Below are 18,886 nucleotides of genomic sequence, written 5' to 3'. Positions count from 1 at the left end.
TCAGATCAACCAGACGCACCCTGCTAGCGTCCGATCAATGGATGGCTACCACGTCACCCCTCTCTTCAAAAACTAAGCGCCTGATCCCAATGGTCAAGTGATGACCGGACGCGCTGCATGAAGTGACCAAATGCACCAACACCAGCGTCTGATCATTTCTAGTAAGGTTCCACTCACGACCGGACGCGTCCGATCAAGCCCGATCGAACTCACCTAGCTTCTGATCACACACTGTCTCCTCTATGCGCTGCCACATCAGCAAGACCAGACGCACCCACTCATGTCCGGTCAAAGACTGATGCCAGCGTCTTCACTGCTTCTACTAATCGGACATGCTGGTCTAGTTGAGGCTAGCGTCTGGTCCACTCTGTGAAACCCTGTCTTTTCTATACAGGGCACCGGTGGCACCGTCGGACTGTCCATACTCTATGGGCCGACACTCTGCTGGGGAAGATCCAAACCCTTGCTCCCAAGTGCTAAACACAATGTGTATCACCTTTGTGCATGTGTGTTAGTATATTTTCACAATTATTTTCAAGGGTGTTAGCACTCCATTAGATCCTAAATGCATATGCAATGAGTTAGAGCATCTAGTGGCACTTTGATAACTATATTTCAATACGAGTTTCACCCCTCTTAATAGTACGGCTATCAAACCTAAATGTGATCAGATTCACTAAGTGTCTTGATCACCGAAACGAAAAGGCTCCTACCACTTATACCTTTGCCTTGAGCCTTTTGTTTTTCTTTTACTTTTTTTCTAAGTCCAAGCACTTGATCATCACCATGGCAACACCATCATTATGTCATGATCTTCATTTGCTTCATCACTTAGAGTAGTGCTACATATCTTATAATCGCTTTGATAAACTAGGTTAGTACTTAGGGTTTCATCAATTCACCAAAACCTAAACTAGAGCTTTCAACGTCCTTCCCCACTGACGACTTAACACTGGATGAGCTATCGTGTGACATGCTGGTGCTCGACGGCGTGATGGTGATCCTCTGTGCATGGGAGGTGACCAGAGACAGAAGACCGTGTGCTCATGGGCGCACGCACTAGAGCCGCGCCATCCTCGGTCCCGCCATCGCCGCCTCCAAGCCGCACGCCCCCATGTCCCCATCTTCGCGCCAGGATGTCTATAACACCCTCGGTGTTACACTGTACAACCTTTTGCTAAAATACTGCATGAGCATCATATTTGTGTATAAATGTATGTAATATAGGTTGTAAAGTAATGTACGTAACTTGAAACATTCATTGGAAACGCGAAACTAAATAGTTATATTTCATGTACGCGTTATATCACTTAGGGTTCTAGACGAATTTTGATTGAACGAAAATGCTATAGAACTGCATATACGAAACTTTGATAAAGTTTGTAGTTCAAACTTCATAGGTGGCGGTGAAATGCTTGCGGTCGAGAACGGAAAATCCCCTAACTAGCATGGTTGGTAGCTTGGAATTCGAATTCGACGCGAAACCGATCAACACTTAGTTGAATTTCCTTAAGTCGGGAAACGTTTTGATGAAGCTAAGTTCGACAATTTTTGTAGGAGATTTGGGTTAAGTAATGGTGTGGTATTAGGGCTTGTTTCAGCAGTCTAATATACCCTCTTGAGTATAGAAAAACTAGTTTGGCATTTGAATCATCGAGTTTGATTTTCAGGAATGCTTTAAATTGTGTGCGGAATGACATTTCCAGCCAACTTCATCGCATGGACATGGTCACCACTGCCCTGTGCTATCATCAGACACACCGGCCGCACATGTGCGTGCCTAGCCACGCCTGACTGGCCATGGTGGCTGGCTGCCCGGGGCGTGCGGCTGCTCCTCCCACTGCCACGGCGTGCGCTCATGTCTACGTTGCTACTGGTGCCCTTGGGCCACCCGCACTGCGTCATTGTCGGACCTGCTCCGCCGATCACCGCCATGGTTCGCTCGTGTGAAGTGGCATCCTAGGGCCGCGGCCATCATCGCCAGCATGCACACGTGCCTCTACATTGCGTTGTCACCTCACGTGCGCTCACATCATCTATGTCACGCCATTGTTGTTGTTGTTGCTGCTGTGCGTACCCGCTACGCCGTCACGTGGCCTGGCCGCTGGTGTCTTGCGAGTCAAGGCGCTATGGTTGCACATTGTCATGCTGGCCTCATACGCGCACGTGGAGCCGCCACCCATCGCACCATGCCCTCTCCCATTTAGTGATTGCGCCGCGCCATGCTCCTATCGCTGTCTCCTTAAATGGCATCATGCCGGCCGGCCGAGCCACGCCAAGGCCAACCCGCATCGCCTGGCCCCATCCGTGTAATTACGCACGCCTGGAGCTTGATTTGGAACATAGCTTCGTGCCAAGCCTGACACTGCTGCTGTCGTACGACGTCTGTCTTCAATTTGAGTTTCCCCCACCGCCGGCCACCATAAGACCGAGCTAAGTCGTCCATCTAATTGGCCTTGCATAGTCCACCTCCGTCCAATTAACCGTGCACCCAGCTAGCCCTGTTGGTTAACTCGCGATTGGAGTCAACTCGACGAGCTTTCATCCTCTAGTGAGGTAATGTGAGGTATTTTCCTTGTGGCGGTCCACCATGGCCGTCGAGGCGAGTGCTCGGCTAGGGCGTCGCTCCATGCTCTATTGTTTTAGTTGAGCGGTGCTTTTGCGTTGTGTTGACTTGGTTGCCTCACCCGTGTAGCAGTTTCGTCGGCGGAGCAGCAGGTCGCCAGGGACGTCGTTGTCGTGCTTGCCATGAACTAGAGCAACCCCGCGCTCATGGCCAACCACCTTGTCGAGCCCCATGACTTCGTCCAAGGCCATCCTTCATGTCTCTGGTGAGGCACCTCCACTCCTAGGGTAGACAGTTGAACCGGTTGAGGTCTAGGATCATCGGGACGCATTCGCTGCCGTCGATGAACCGGGTTCAATGCCATTCCCATGGCCAGCGAGTTGGAGTATAGTAGCAATTCAAATAAGGCTTCTATCTTGTTGCTCGTAGTCTATGGATGGATAAAAGGGTAGCGGTAGAGGCGTTGGGTTAGGTGATTTTCGCCGGCGCCGGTGTTGCCATGGCTAGACCCCACCACGACGCATGGCCATGTCTTCGTGTTGCACCATTTGTGGCGTTTGATACCTCGATCGGTTGCGCTTTTGCACGTAGAGTGTCATGGTGGTGCTGGTTGATGCCGGGGAGGTCCGTGCTCTCCGGCATTTGGCCGAAGATGCCGCTGGCCTTTGTTAGTTCTAGCCAGGGACCTTGTAAAACAGGAAATCGAGTAAGAGCAGGGTGCTAGGATACAAAAGCCTGTGACTCAGTTAAATAGTGTTGAGTTAGCTTCGCGAATAGGAAAGAGAACGGGGGCTCTTTAGCAAAAGAGTCAGCTCACGCGCGGGCTCTGCCGTGGGCCGCGTACGCGTGCTGCGTGAGCGTGGGCCGAGCCGCGTGGGCCATGCCGGTGTGTTGTGCGTGCGCGGGAGTGGGCCGAGCCGCTTGCGCACAGTGGGCCGTGCGCGGGTGGATTCGATTTTACTTTTTTCCATGTGAATTAACAAATGTTTATTCAATTTAGTTTTGAGCTGATCTTGATAAAATTATAGTAAATTCTGTAGGTATCCAAAAATAGTGAAACAAAGTTTGTTAGGTTCACAAAAATGCTATCTATCTGTTGGTGCAGTTAGTTTACAGGTAAGCTGTGGTAATTATAGACTCGTAAATTCACTTTAGAAAGCTTAGTATTATTTAGCTTAATATTTATAGGAATTTTTATAGGCAAATTGGTGATAGCTTTAGCTATGACATTTTTATAGTAGGCTCATTAGATTATTTTGTGCTTACTGTAATTTTTGTAGCCCTAGAAGTAGATTGATAAATAGAATAGCTAGTACTTCCAGTTTTATCATATATAGACTAAATCGATATTAAGAATAAGAATGTCTGTAGTTGCTAAGGTAGTACATGCCGTGTTTCATACTTATTAGTGATAACAATAGGTAACTTAGCACCTTAGTCGGTAGAACTAGCTTAGTAGCTTGATGGATGTATTTTATTTTAAGAGTTGTTGTTGCCGTATTACTAAGTGTTGCATCATCATTTCATACTTGTAGATAACGAGTTGGTAGAGTTCATGTCTACTGGACGAACAGGACTAAGAGGAGATTATTGTGGAGTACGAGGAGGATATCCTCAGTGCTAGGAGGGAGTCCCAAAGCCGTTCATTGCTGAACTTTGTTGACACACCGCCTGTCCAAGGCAAGCCCCGATGCATAACTTCTATTTTTGAATGATCAGTGAATATATATATGATGTGTATTTACGTTACAGGCATTTTATGGAAACTACATGCATAGATATACTTACCTATGAGTCCTACTAGTATAGGTCGAGTAGCTGCTATGCTCAGGGTATCGGTAGCGTGAGTAACCTGCCGTTACTCACAATAGGTGAAAATTATGATCACTCATGATAAAATAGTGGAAAGGAAAATGAAGACCAGGTAGGGATATGGTTTGTGTATTGGTGGGTGTAAGAGGTTGTGTCTTGCAGCCAATAGGGCATAGCTTGGCTACACTTTTTCCCTGACTGTGTCGGTTAAGGACCGATCGTGGCATTGGACTCTAGGCAAGTCACAGATTTATTATCCCAAGCACATACTTGGATATGGACGTAGAGAAGACTTATTGCTCTCTTGTCGTGGGTTCTGGCTCTTTTCGGACCGACTGATTGGAGGCGGGGATGGTGGAGGTCCTTGCACCGCACTGAGTCCGGGACTCAGGAGCGGGGGCTTGGAGCCCAAGTTTGGACGGGGACCTGGACCTCGTGATAGGAGGGTGATGGGTTGGTCCTGCTTCTGCCTGGGGTACAAAGCGGGGCGTGTGTTTTTGGATACCCAGCTGGAGGCATTGATTCGCGAATCGCCGGGCAATCCGGTACGACTTGTCTACGGTCTAGCACCGTAGTAAGAACTGAAAGATGAAATGTGATGAAATAGAACTGATTGCTCAACTCTTGCTTGAAAGTAGAACATGTGCTTATATAGAATGGCTAGATAATAAATAATCATGGCTGCTAATAATAATATAATAAGGATTCACTATTAGCATTGCTTTCTGCAAAAAGAAAACTCAGCAAACCATAAAGTTTATCATATCTTTTGGAGTCGAAAAAGTATTCCCGCTAGTCGGATAAGTCTTACGAGTACATTGTGTACTTAGGGTTTATTTACCCCTGTTACATGTTTAACTTGAGGAGTACCGTTGTGTGAATGATTCTTCTGGTGGGCACAGACGGATCTTTGTTCATTATCTATAGATGTTTATTATCATTCCGCTGTTAATATTCCACACTCTGAATTTGGCAATGTAATAATGAATTTCTTATAACTCTGGATGTATGAAGTGTACTAAGTATTGTAATTCATTCTCATTATTAGATCCTTGGGGAAAAATGTGGATCTTTCAGACTCTCCTTTGGGATGTGTCCAACGGAACCCGCCCGCTGTAGCTTGCTTTTGGGGTGCTTAGTGTCTGGTGAAAGACGAGCGCCTCCGTAAGTGCGTTATTTCAAGCGGTTCTGCCAAAATGTCGTCGCCTCCAACGCTTCCGTTGCCTCGGCCTCGGTGGCTACGAAGGGCACCGCCACGCTGCCTCTGGCGAGGAAGGCCATGGCGGCGATGGCCGCGGACGCATACGTAGCGAGCCCTCCGCCTCCTCCACCCATCATCGATGAGCCGGCACGACCCTCTCCCCTGCTCCTCGTCGTCGAGGTCGTGCAGCACCAGCTCGTTCAACGGCACCTCCACCTCCACCTCCGGCACCGAACCGGGAGGTGACCCGAACGCGAACGGGAGGCTGGCTCGGGCTTGTCTCCAGTTGAATGCTCGACCAATTTGGACGTTCAAGGCTGGCTAGGCTAAAGAGTAGGATGGCTAGCTAGGTCCTAGCCTTAGCCAGGCCCCAACCTACTTCTAGACAATCAAACAGACCAAAATTGGTTCTAGGAAGCCGGTCCAGGGGCTGGCCACCCAACCAAACAAACGCTAAATTTTACCCGGCAGATCTGACCGGTTACTGCTACTGTGCTGCAGAAGCATTTCGTTTTCTCAATATATAAGGAGTAAATAAAATCATGGGAAAGGATCGGGTTTTATTACGAGTAATTGCCGCGCATGCCTCGTCCGGTCGTCCCTCTGCTCACAGCTGTTACGCAGTGCAGGTGCCTAGTGCCCACCCATGCATACAAGATGGTCCATGCTTGATGCCTCCTGTGATTCTGTGAAGAAGTGGCGCCTACATGACTGCACGTCTATGTCTATTCTACATTTCTACTTGTGGTTGTGGCACACAAATACGGGAAAAGAACAAATAAAAAAGAATGGAGCAGATATTTTCATCTCGTTTTAGAAAAATAGCACTTGCGAGATACTACTACTAATTGCAGGTAGAGGTAGGGGTTGGTGGGTGCCGACTACGGAGTGCATGTTCCTCCATTTCCTAGCACCCAGATCTGGCCGCTACTCGCACCGGCGGGCTAACCACGTGCTCACGGCTTAAAATACAGCGCCGTTTGGCTTATTTTTATTGCCGCTAATGGCACCCCAAGGCACGCCAGTTGCTGCATTCTGCCTCTTTCTGGCTTCTAGACTTGTGTTGAAACTAGCGGTTTCAGATAGTGTGGGGGAGACTGGGGCCTCCGCTCGTCAGGGGTCGCCCTCGGGCGGAGGCTCGGGATAGGCTCGATAGGTGAACTTGTGGGAAGCTGGCACAAAGAACTAGGGTTTCGTTAATTCGTTCACCAACCATCTGCACGGTTACAAGTGTTCCCTATTTATAGGGCTCAACTACTTCATGACAGAATTTATTACAATGCCCCTCAACTGCTACAGTACATTCTTGTAATATTCCGCCACTAGCCTCTTGTTTGCGGGGCAATCCTGCCATACCGTCTTCAAGTAATGGGCCTCCATGAGCAGCCGGCCCACCATGCCTCGGTCTTCGGCCCAAAGGCCTGGGTCCCCGGCGCTGGCCTCCATCTCCAGGGGCGCGCCGCTGCCTCGGCGGGTCTCCGCCGGCCGGTCGGAGACATCACCCGCGAGTCTCCGCCCGGCCGCGCGGGGGCCATGGTTCTCGACGCTGGCCTCCGCCTTCAGGGGCGCGCCGTCGCCTTGGCGGGTCTCCGTCGGTCCGATCGGAGACATCATCCGTAGGTCTTCGCCCGGCCGCGCAGGGGCCATGCTGGCGCGTTTGCGCGGACCACGGGCGCCTACGCTTGAGTACCTGCACACACTTAGGCAAGATTGTTTGCTTGATTAGTTCAGAGGTAGGGCGGCCTCCGCCCTTATTACCGGAGACGTCCGTAAGTCGGAACAGGGCGGCGTCCGCCTGGACAGTCGGAGACGTGTGTGCCTGGCCCTGGCAGAATCCGCGGCGAGGGCGTTGAACCCCGTTCAGCGCCCTTCGAGCATAGCCAGGAAAGTTCCTTTAGTCAGCGCCGGGTCTCCGCCCTAAGACGGTCGAAGACGCCTTGGCAACACCTCGCTGTCGAAGGCCTTCGCCACCCGCCGAAGCCATGTTACAACAGTTCCCCCCTTTTGAGACCGTGGTTCGCCTGAGCGTGCCGTGAGCTCAAAACGCCTGGACCAAAGGCGTCCGCGGGGGCGAAGGCCACACATGTTGGCGACTTCGAGCGAGGCCCTGCTACTTCCCCCTAGCCCGCTCTGGCGCGGCCGCTGGTCTCATTGAGAGTAGCCGTTGGGCGGCCAATCTAGCTGTTGTCCTACAGTGCGCCGTGTCAGTTTCCGTTGTATACCTTGTGACTTTTTCGGAGATGACCGTTGCTTGGCAGGCGAGATCTCCGGGGATGACCGTTGTATGGCGGGAGGCGGACCGCCTGGCCGCGGCCTATATAAGGGTGTTGTTGGTGGCGGGGTCCCCCCCGCATTGCTCGTTCGCTTTCGCTTGCTCTGAGAAATCGCTCTTTGCCCTCTTTGCTCTCGCCTTTTGCTGCCCTCGCGTGTTTTGCCTGCGTCTCGCGCTTAGGCTGCTGTCGTGGTGGCTTTCTTTTCCGCCTCCGCCCAAACTCGCCGGCCCACCTTTTTCGGTCCCTATCGCCACCTTCTCGGCGTTAGGGTCGTCGGCTGGGGCGCGCACTTTGAGGAGTGCATGCTTGCCTCTACCTCCGCATTGGAGTTCGAAAAGCTAGTGGAGGAGGATTTGGGGAGCGTCTCTGCGTCTGTCGAAGACCTGGTCGCTGCGGATTCCATAGATATGGCAATAAAGTCTTGGGAGTTCGGCCCCTCCTCCATTACTGAAGAGGCAATCGCGGAGATGTTGAAGGAATCGTGTTTTCCTTCCTCGAGGGTAAAAATCCCTCCGCCTGGCCAGACTATTCCGGAACCGGAGGAAGGATATGCGGTGGTCTTTCGGGACTTCTTCACCTGCAGCCTCCGCCTTCCTTACATCCTCTTCCTTCGCCGGGTGTTAGAGACCTTCAATGTCCAGCTCCATCATCTGACCCCTACTGCTTTCCTCACGCTTAGCAAATTCTGCTGGGAGTGCGTTTCTTACGGCACCGAGCCGGACGTGGACACCTTCTGCACGTACTATGAGCTTCAGAAGCAGCCAAAGAAGAAGAAGGAGGTGCGAGAGGGCAAGGAGGTGGAGGTGACCTACCAGTATGGTAGTTGCACTTTTATGTCTAAGAGGAACCAAGGTATGGACCGCCTGGAGATCTCTTTTTGCCAGAAGGGTAAGTGGGACCGTGGCTGGCTCGAGCAATGGTTCTACGTGAAGACCTACGGGGTCCGCAGCACTACCGAGGATGGTGTGGAGCTCTCGGAGTATCTATTGACTTCTCGGATGGAGGAGATGGCGCCGCACACGCGCGTGGATCTGCCGGAGGAGGCGTCTCCGATGAGGGAGGCTTGTGATCAGGCTTTTGTGGCAGCATGCCGCTACTCTGGTGGCCGCGATCTGGTGGAGGAGATCATGGCCTCCAACTACTGGCCCTTGGGCAAAAACAACCTAGCCTTTCGGCTGGAATAGGTCAAGGTTCCCGTTTTCGGGCCGGAGGCCGGGATTCCGTCCCCCCGCTTCGGTCGGTCCTTGGGGGAGGGGGTGATGGAGGACGGTTTCATCTCCGAAGTTGAGGAAGCCGCCATAGGGTTGGTTGGCAAGATTTCCGAGCGTGAGTACAAGTCTCGGATGGCCGTGGCAGGCACCATGCCGCGGCTCAATCGAGTTTTTGAGGAGGTCGAGATCGTCTACCGGGAGCGCGAGGTTCCCGCCGAGGTCCTGGCTTCGATTGAGAAGAAGGCCTTTGCGAAGAATGTTACGGCGGAGGCCGAGTCTAAGAAGAGGAAGGGCGCCGTCGGCTCTCGGGTGCCTGTGAAAAAGAAGAAGAAGAGCGGTGCTTCGTTGATCGCGCCGGCCTTATCTTTTGCTGGTAGCGCGGGCGTTGCCTCCACCGGCAGTGAAGACATTGAGAGCTCCTTTGTCCCGTCAGCTGATGCACGGGTTGCGAGCGGAGATGACCGTGGCTCTCCTTTAGCTCCGGTGTGCCCTACGAGCGGCGCTGTGAGATGTGCTGGGCATCCGGAGGCCAGCGCTGCTCCTACGCGCTCCTCGCATGGTGCTGTGAGTGTCGGTGAACAACCGGAAGGTAGCGCAGTCGAGCCTATGCCCGACATTCTTGGCGGGCTGTGCTCGAGCTCTGAAGAGGACACGGAGGCCATCCCACGGCATGCTCCTTCGTCCCCTGCCATTGTCACGCCTTCGCCTGTGCTGGCGGCTGACGTCGGGCAGGTGGAGGCCGCGCTTGCTGAGCAGGCCCCGGTGGCTCGGCCTTCTTCGAGCCCTCCGCCCGCTGGGCCGTCGGCCAAGGAGATCCGGCCCTTTGGGCCTTCACCACACGATATGGCGGAGACTTCTGCTCAGTGGGCGCGGCAAGCTGCCCAGCCTGGGCTTTTTCTGAGTAAGTCAGTTTGGTGCACATTTTTGTGTTTATTGTCTTCGCCCGGTTCATTCCTTTACGTATTGTGCCGAGTGCTAATACTGTGTATGTGTTTCTTTGTAGGTGATGTCATGGCTGGACTCCTCACCCCGGAGGAGCGAGCAGCCGCTGTCAACGCTAGGTTTGGTCCGGGGCAGCCGGGGCTGATGGCGCCGGGTCCGAGTGAGTATAGAATGTTTATTTTGATCATCATTTGGCCTGTTGTTGTTGCTAGTTTCTGATCTGCCCTCTGACCTAAGCTGTTGTTGTTTTTTTTACATAGGCTCCTCTGACACCTCTATCTCAGGTTGGGAGGAGTGTTATCTTGCTGTTCTTGGAGACGTCGGAGGTGGTCTTTGGCTGTTGGTGTGTTTAACGTGAGATTTGCTTTTCTCACCTTATCGTTTTGTGTTTGTTTGTTCTTCTTTGAACAGATCGCTTCAACACAGCGTCTGAGGGACATGGATTTCTTCCAACTTCTCCGTGTTCATCTAGAACACCAGAGCCTAGTGCGTCTCTGGCGGTTTTGCCTCTTTCCTTTTTTTTATTTTTTTTGTGTATGCTCGCTTCTAGACTTGTTTTTGATTCCGTTGTCTCTCTGGTCACAGGAGTATCACACGGGCATTGTTATGGAAGAGCGCTGCACCCGTGAGGTCTCCGACCGAGACACTACGATCGAAGCGCTCAAGGTGGAAATCGAGCGCCTAGAAGGTGAAAAAGGGGGTCTGTCCGACTCTCTTACAGCCCTTCGCCTGTCTCTGGCGGAGAAGGAGCGAGAAAAGGATGGTTTGAGGGCCGATCTCGACAAGGCCCGGGATGCAGAGGTTTTGTCCATCGAGCAGGCCCGTAGGGCAAATGAGCTGACCGAGGGTCTCCGGTGAGAGCTTGCCTCTGAAAAGGAATCCGCAGCAGCGGTGAGGGAGCAGCTGTCTTTGACGACGAGGCATTTGGACTCGGTCAAGGGAGTCCTCGCTGCAACCATTGGCCACTACCGGGCCACCATCGCTGAGCTCGGGGGCGAAACCTCCGCTCCTCCGGAGGAAGATAGCGTGTACGCCCTCGCCTCCTGGCTAAAGCGTCACCTTGCGAAGCTCCCTGGTCTGATCAACGGCTGCACAGACTACGGGGCGCTAGTGGGAGTGGCGAATTATGCCAAACTTTTGGCACGCGGCGGGTGTACGCATACCGAGAGTATTCCGGAGGGAGCGTTGCCTGGTCTGGAGGAGCTCGGTGAGACTTCTCTTGGTTTGCGAAAAACCTTGAGAAATTTCAATGGGCACTTTTGGGCTCCATTTGGGAGATCTGCTGCCCGGAAACTGGTGGAGGACAAGAGGGCGAAGGTATTTGCAATCTTTGTAGCCGCCCCCTCTTCTTTTTGTTTTTTTGTGAGGCTGCGAAGGCTTTCGCTGCTTTTGCCCCTAACACTCTAGCCTATGCTGCAGGATGCGTAGAAAAGTCTTGCGGGTAGGCCTCCGTCAGTTCCGCGCTCGGCGGCTGTGGTCGGTGCCTCCACCGCTGGTGGCGCTCCGGGGGGATCTACGATCGACGGTGGTGGTGGTCGGAGGCCGCAGGCGCCATGTCCGCCCACAGTTGACTCGGGCTCCGTTCCAGGGACTTCCGCTACGGCCGTTGTGCCGGAGGTCTCGGCTCTTTGTAGCACTTAGTTGTTTTAGCGTGTATATTGTAGTCCAGTTGGACTCTTGTGAATAAAGTTTATTTTGTTCTGAATGGTTTTGTGGAAAACTTTAACCTTGCGCAGGTTCCGAATCGGGAGCCTGCGCAAGATGTTGCGCCTTTGACTCTCTACGACGACGGCATTTACGTGAGTGGAGAGCTTTGGGAGTATTGGCATTCGGCCTTTCCCCGCAGCGTTGCGCACACGTGTTCGAGTCGGTTAAGTTTGACATTGACGACGAGCGCGCTGGGTTTACTTGCGCGCTCGCTTGGCGCGGACCTCCGCCACAATAGTTAGGATTCTATTGCAAGTTGGTGTCCTATAAGAATGCTTCTTGACGTTTTATGGAATACAAGACAGGTTCACTTTCTTGATTGTTTGTGCGGTGGCTTGAGCCTGTCGTGCTAGTTTACATATCTCGTCTAGTCCCGAGCTTGCGCACTATTGTTCTTTGCTTGGGCAAACGTGCGCGATACAGAGGTGGTGGCCAGGACCTTCGCCCCATTTTCTCTCCTTCTCTGTGCTCGCTTGATGGCCGGGGTAGAAGTCTCCATAGTTTTTCGACCGGCGGAGGCGTACTTGAAGTCCGCCTGGTGAGGCTTGCCGAATCGGTGTTTGATCCGACTGGAGGTTTGGCGCAGCTTGTGCAGACGGCGGAGACTTTTGATATTTCTTTAGCTGGGTGTTTTAGCTGTCTGGAGGTATGGGTCTCCGACGCTGCACACCCGTGGGACATGGTTGATCTTTGGAGATGGCAGGTTAGGTCTCCGGCATCAGGGGGATGTTATGAGTTTTCGTGCGATATCCCCCTTCTCCCGTAGGCCTTTGCTGTTCATCACCGTGTCGTAGGTCCTATCTCTTTTCCCACTGCCTCCGACTGTCTACTGTTGCCTCCGATTTTATGAGTTTTCGTACAATATCTACGGCCGACTTGGATATCTAAGGAGACCCCTGCCTCCATGGCTATCGCTATGGCTTTTGCCTATGCTATGCCTTGCTCCCCCCTTGTGCCCTTGCGCCTTATGCTGACTGAGTTTCTTAAGGGCATGGGGGGAATCCATTTTTATAGTGGGGTGGTGGCTTTCGGGTGTTAACATTTTTGTACGTTGTTAGTTGGAACGTATCTTGGCTTTAATAGCCTATATCTTGCCTAAATTATTCGTTCCCCATGAGATCTTTTTGAAGTAAAGAGGCCTAGCGCCGCAGTGGTGGCAGTGTTTTGTCAGGCACTTTCTGTTTTTCCTGTTTCGAATGGCGAAGACCTTTTTCCTGGTTCTAGCGCCACAAATTTGTTGCCCCTCATGCTAGGGGTGTTTTTTTGTTAAGGTCGGAGGCCTGTTTAGCCGAGGTTGTTTTTTCCTTGGCGCTTGAACTTGTTCAGGTCTTCTTCGAGGGTCGAAGGCCTTTTTGGCCCCCTCTTTTTTTTCACCTTGCTGCCTGACTTTGATCAGGTCTTCGTCAAGGGTCGGAGGCCTGTTAGGCCAAATTTTATTTTTTTGACCTTGCTGCCTGACTTTGTTCAGGTCTTCATCAAAAGTCAGAGGCCTTTTTGGCCAAAATTTTTTGCCTTGATGCGTGACTTTGGTCAGGTCTTTGTCAAGTGTCGGAGGCTATTTTGGCCAAAAGAAAATTTTGCCTTGATGCCTGACTTTGGTCAGGTCTTTGTCAAGGTCAAAGGCCTGTTTGGCCATAGAGGTCGTTTCAAATTGCCCTTGCCTATGGCTGGCGCTTTGAAAGGACCTGTAGTTTTTGTTTATCGAATATTGCGGCGCCAGAGCTAGCCGCTTTTGGTTTTGGGTTTTTTGGGGCGTTCTTTTGGGGAATTACCTCTTTATACTTGTAGAGGATTTTTACATTGAGCTTGCCTCGTTAAAAACCTCACCTCCGCTTGGAGTTCCCCTGTGAGGAAAAGAGTGCAGGCCCTTTTACATTTTGTTTTGATTGAAGTGAAAAAAACTAAGGTAAATACATGGAGGGGCCTCCGCTTATATTTTGCGAAGGTTGCCCTTTGGTACATTGCCTAGATGTAGTATCTGCGAAGGCTATCAATATTCCATGTGTGGGTTATCATGACACCTTCGCTGTCGGTCAAGTGGAAAGAACCAGGTCGGCCTGCTGCCGTTGCTGTGTATGGGCCTTCCCATTTCGGTTGCAACTTGCCGACAAGTTGTGCGTTGGGTTTTCTTCTGAGTATGAGGTCTCCGTGTTTTATGTCTTTCCTTACCACCTGGGAGTCTCTCCAGTTTTTGGTTTGGGACTGATATTTTGCAATGTTTTCGACTGCTTCCAGTCTTATTGCTTCTATTATTTCTTTTGCATATTCTTCATCTTGCAACATCAGCTGACTCATTGTGCGGAGGCTTTCATGCTTTATTTCTTCTGGCATCATGGCCTCTTCTCCATAAAGCAGTTTGAATGGTGTGAATCCTATTGTTCTTGAGACTGATGTATTGTATGACCAAATAACTCTAGGTAATTCATCTATCCATTTTCCTTTGCGTAGGCCCAGCAATGTTTTTGATATTGCTGAAAACACTATTCTATTTGCTCTTTCCACAACGCCATTGGATTCTAGGTGGTATACTGAGGCGAAGGCTAGTTTTGTCCTTATGCTTTTGTAGAATTCTTTGAAGTTCTCTGAATCGAATTGTTTTCCATTGTCTACTGTCAAAATCCTCGGTACACCGAATCTGCAAATGATGTTCTGCCAGAAGAATTTTCTGATAGTTTCTGAGGTTATCTTCGCCAGCGACTTTGCCTCTATCCATCTTGTGAAATATTCCACTGCTACTACTGCGAATCTGTTTCCTCCTTGGGACGGCGGTAATGGGCCGACCAGGTCCATACCCCATCTTTGCAGCGGCCATGTCGGAGGTATAAGCTGGGTCTCCGACGATGGTTTTGACTGTCCTAGAGAGAATGTTTGGCATGCTTTGCATGTTCTGACTGTCTGCTCTGTGTCTTGTATGTGTGTTGGCCAATAAAAGCCTTGCCTTATTGCCTTTGTTGATAATGCTCTTGAGCCAATGTGTGACCCACAAATTCCTGAGTGTATTTCTTGAAGCAACTCTATGCCTTGACTCTGCGATATGCACTTGAGGAGAGGCTGGACTACTCCTTTCTTATACAGTATACCATCTAAGATTGTGTAATTCCTTGCTCTGGCCTGCATTCTTGCTGCTTTTACTTCATCTTCTTCGCTGGTTTTGCCTTCTAGGACTTCTGTTATCGCCTTTCTCCAATCTTCATTTTGCATGTGTAGTATTGCCTTTGATGCCTTAGGTGTCTCTGCAGTTGCCGGAGACTTCAAGATCTGGTAAAAAGTGTTTGGTGGTAGTGGTAGGTTGTTTGCCGCAGCCTTTGCCAATTCATCTGCCTCTGCATTTTCTGCTCTTGGTATGTGCTTCAGGGTGAAGCCCTCGAATCTCTGCTCCAAATTTCTAACAACGGATAGGTATTTGATGAGTTCTGGCTCTCTTGCTGTGTATACTTTCTCTACTTGGCCAGTGACAACTTGAGAATATGGTTTGACTGTCAATGTTTTTGCCCCTAGGGCCTTTGCTTTGCTTAGCGCTAAGATCAGGCCTTCGTATTCTGCGATGTTGTTTGTTGATTTGAACTCTAGCCTTGTTGCGTATTTCATCCTGACGCCGAAGGGTGCCGTTAGGACGGTGGAGGCTCCTGCTCTGGCTTGGCCCTAGGCCCCATCCGTGAATGATGTCCAGCCTTGGTTGGTTGGTTGTACCTTGGTCTCTGTCGGAGGTGTCCAATCTGCTACAAAATCGGCTAGTGCTTGTGATTTGATTGCTATTCTGGGGACATACGAGATATCAAATTGTGATAGCTCTGTAGCCCATTTGCCTATCCTACCAGAGGCTTCTTTGTTTCTGAGCAGGTCTTGCAATGGTAGTGATGTTGGAACTGAGATTTCGTGGGCTTGGAAATAGTGCTTTAGTTTTCTTGATGCCATCAGTACTGCGTAGGTGACTTTTTCCACCTCCGTGTAGTTTAGCTTGGCTCCAGACAGTGCTTCTGAGATAAAATAAACTGGCCTTTGAGTTTTGCCATATTCTTTTTGAAGCTCATGAACTAGGACTGCACTGACTACATGGTCGGAGGCCGCCACGTACAGCAGTAGGTGGCTTTCTGATTCTGGGACGGAGACCACCAGTGAGCTTGCTAGATACTCTTTCAAGTTATGAAATGCTTCCGACTGCTTGGGCCCCCACTCAAAGTTGTCTCCGCCCCTCAGGGCTTGGAAGAAGGGTAGGCTGCGTTCTACTGATTTTGAGATGAATCTGTTGAGCGCTGCTATTCTTCCCATCAGCTTTTGCACTTCTTTCTTGTTTTTGGGTTCTGCCATTGTCACTATTGCTCTGGTTTTGTCTAGGTTCGCTTTGATGCCTTCGCTGCTTATGATATATCCGAGCATCTTCCCTTTTGTGACTCCAAATATGCATTTTTCTAGGTTGAGGCGGAGGCCGGCTATCCTGAGGTTGGCGAAGGTCTCCTGTAAGTCGGAGACATGATCATCCTTGCTCTTGCTCATGACCACTATGTCGTCGACGTAAGCTATGATGTTTCTATCTAGTTGTGAGCCCAAAACTTCCTTTGTCATTCTGGCAAAGGTCACGCTAGCATTTTTGAGACCTTCTGGCATTCTGGTGTAGCAATATATCCTGAATGGAGTTGTGAAACTTGTCTTGTCTTCGTCTTCTTTTTTCATCTAGATTTGGTGGTACCCAGAGAAACAGCCGAGTAGAGAGAACCTCTGGCATCTGGCTGCCTTGTCGATGGAGGCATCTATTCTTGGCAATGGGAAAGGGTCTTTTTTGCAAGCTTTATTCAAATCTATGAAATCTATGCACATTCTCATTTTGCCATTCTTCTTTGGTACCAGTACTACGTTTGTAAGCCATTCTGAATACTTGACTTCCCTGATTACTTTTGCATCTAGCAATCTTTGCACCTCCGCCTTTGCTGCCAGGATTCTGTCCTCCGACATTTTTCTCTATTTCTGCTTTCTTGGTCTCATGTTTTCATTGATATCTAGTTCATGCTGTATGATGTCCCTGCTGACTCCTTGAAGGTCAGAGGCAGACCAGGCGAAGATATCCTTGTTTTTTACTAGAGTTTCCATGAGCTCTTCCTCCTCTGCCTTGCTCAATTCTGAGCTGATTGTTACTTTTCTATCTGGTAAATCCTTTTCTAGGGGGATCAGCTTTGTCTGTTCTTGACCTACCATATTTGTCTTTCCTCTAGGCATATCCGGAGGCTCTTGTTCTTTGTCTACCGACTCGACTGCATTGATGTTTCTTTGGACTCTATAGATAGCTTTTTCTATGTTTCTTGCTTCTTTTTGGCTGCCTCGGACTGTGATAATACCATGGAGTGCTGGTATTTTCATGCACAGGTAGGCCATATGCAGTGCTGCGTTGAATTTGGTTGTGAATCCTCTGCCCAAGATGGCATTGTATGGGTAATACAAATCAACGACGTTGAAGGTTATGTACTCAGTTCTAGCATTTGCTTGGGTTCCGAACGACACTGGGAGTGATATTTTTCCTAGTGCTTGTATCTGCTTGCCTCCGAATCCTATTAAAGGGGATTCGGAGGGCTGTAATTGATTTTTGCTGAGCTTCATTTGGTCGAAGGTATTTGCGAAGATGATATCTGTTGAACTGCCAGTGTCAATCAACACTCTGCTTATCTCCCATGCTGCTATGTTTGTTTTGATCACCATTGCATCTGTGTGAGGGTAGCTTTCTAGCTGGAGATCTTCTTCTGTGAAGGTGATTGGGACTTTGGACCAATCTGTGTATTTTGTTGTGCCCTGGACTGCTACATTGTTTATTAGGCGGAGGTGATTCTTTTTCTGCTTTTTCGTTTGAAACTCCATTGATGATCCTCCGGCGATTGGCAGTATCATGCCTATTGTTGGCAGTGCTCCATGAGGGTTGACTTGGTTTTCTGGGTTTGGCTCATTTTTTGGTGTTGGGGGTTGGTTGTGAGGTGGTGGCGGAGGCAGTTGTTGCATTTGCTGCTGTTGCGGCGGATACTCGAACCTGCTTTGGTTTTGTGGCGGTTGGTTTGTTTCGAGGTAGGTTATGTGGGGAGTTTTTGGGTTTATGTAGGTCAGGCTTGCCTCCGACCTATAGTTTCCCACCAGAGGCTGCTGCGAGGGCGCTGACCGCCATGCTGGTAGGAATTCTGGGTAATAGGTGGAGGCTAGTGTGGAGGGATGTACTTGGTTTGCGTTTAGTGCTGTGTACATCGGGCAGTACTGCTGGTGACCAGTTGTGTAGGTGGTGTTGACCTCTCTTGCGTTCTGCTGTGCCGGAGGTTGGGCGGTCTGCTTGTTCTTCATTCTTTCCTGTGTCTCCTTTGTCTCCGAACAATCTTTGGTGCTGTGCCCTGCGCTTTCGCCGTGAAAAACGCAATATGGCATGCGTTGTTTCTGGTTGTGGTTTTTGTTCCAGTTTTTGCCTTGGTAGTCTTGCCTACCTTGGTTCCTGGTCTGGGTCTCTGACCCTGCTAGCCCTGGCAGTTGCCCTTGTTTGGGGTGAGGTTGTCCCTCGATGTTGAGCACCTACCCCTAGCCTGGTTTCTGATTTGATGCGTTCTGGTTCGCATAACTCTTCTATGTGTTTTTGCTGTTGTTTTGCTGTCTGTTTTGACCCTGCTCCTCTAGCCTTTTCTGGAGGTCATTGTCTGATCTGCAGTACTTCTTGAACTCGTCGTACAACTGCTGTATGGAAGTTGGTTTCTTTCTTGCTAGGTGTGCTGCGAACAGCCCGATTCATAGCCCTTTGATCACTGCTTCAATGGCGATCTCTTCTGGGACATCTGGTGCCTTCGCCTTTAGTTGCACGAATTTTCGAAAGTAGTCGTGTAGTGTCTCTCCCTGCATTTGTTTGCACTGGAACAAATCTGTGGATGTCAGCGACTGTGCTGCTAGCCCCTTGAAGTTTGCCAATATCTTGTCCTGGAGATTTTCCTAGGAATAGACTGTGCTTGGTTTGAGCATGGAATACCAAGCCAACGCGTCACCTTCGGCAGCAATAACAAATGACTTTGCCAGGACGGCGTTGTCTCCGCCGGCGGAGGCTACTGCTGCCTCGTAACTCATAATGAACTGATGGGGGTCTGTCTTTCCGTTGAACTTTGGCAGTGTGATTGGCTTGTACGCCGTTGGCCATGGCGATTGTTGTATGCCTTCAGAGAGTGGG

This window comes from Miscanthus floridulus, chromosome 2 (assembly GCF_019320115.1).
Source record: "Miscanthus floridulus cultivar M001 chromosome 2, ASM1932011v1, whole genome shotgun sequence".
Classification (NCBI taxonomy): domain Eukaryota; kingdom Viridiplantae; phylum Streptophyta; class Magnoliopsida; order Poales; family Poaceae; genus Miscanthus; species Miscanthus floridulus.
The sequence above is the reverse complement of the archived record's forward strand: the minus strand, read 5'-3'. Positions refer to the sequence as shown.